Source organism: Crocuta crocuta, unplaced genomic scaffold (genome assembly GCF_008692635.1).
Source record: "Crocuta crocuta isolate KB4526 unplaced genomic scaffold, BGI_CrCroc_1.0 scaffold784, whole genome shotgun sequence".
Classification (NCBI taxonomy): domain Eukaryota; kingdom Metazoa; phylum Chordata; class Mammalia; order Carnivora; family Hyaenidae; genus Crocuta; species Crocuta crocuta.
Window position 1 is genome coordinate 64,806 of NW_027527953.1, and position 986 is coordinate 65,791.

Consider the following 986-nt stretch of genomic DNA (forward strand, 5'->3'; position numbering starts at 1 on the left):
CAGATGCCTATGTATGAACTTTTGCATTGTTAAAATAATAATTTATTATTCGATAGAACAAATAATGTTCTAAACCATAACAGCATACAAATGTATTTTCTTAATGTTGGTGGCCTATCTTGGAGCTAAATTTCTAAGAGTAATATTGGTTGATTCAAAATGTAAATGCATATGAAATTTTGTTCAATATTGCTAAGTTCCTTTCCATAAGGGTTTTAATACTTTGCATCTCCACCAGCTCTTGTTTCCCTGCAGCCACTGCAGTAGCTTGTATTGTCTATATTTTAGACACTCAAGAAGCTTAAAGATGTGAAAGAATATCCTTTAAATCACAATTAGTGATTTTTAAAAATATTTTTATTTCTTTCTAGGAGAGAGAGAGACAGCATGAGCAGGGGAGGGTCAGAGACAGAGGGAGATACAGACTCTGAAATAGGCTCCAGGCTCTGAGCTGGCAGTCAGCCCAGAGCCCGAAGCGGGGCTCGAACCCACGAACCGCGAGATCATGACGTAAGTGAAAGTTGGACGCTTAACTGACTTAGCCACTCAGTCGCCCCAACATTTAGTGTTTTTTTATGTCTTAAGTCATCTTATAATATTTTTGTCATTTTTATTAATGATTTTTGCCCTTTTTCTTTCAATTCTTGGTATTTTTCCTTTTATATGTCTTTCCTTTCCTATGTGATTTTCCTTCATTATGTTGTTATAGATATATTCTCCCAGTGTATTATCTATTGATACTGCTTACAGTGTGTTTTTCTTTCTTTTGCCATGGACAGATTTTTTTAAATTATTTTTTTAAAGTTGAACTTATCAATATTTCTTTTTATTGTGTTGCCATTTGAGTCATTGTTATACACATTATTTTTCATACTCAGATTACAAATGTCCCCACATTTTCTTCTTCTAATTGTATTGTTATATATATATTTTTTACATTTAAAATTGATTCATTTGGATTTTATTCCTGTGGATAGGGTGAGGTA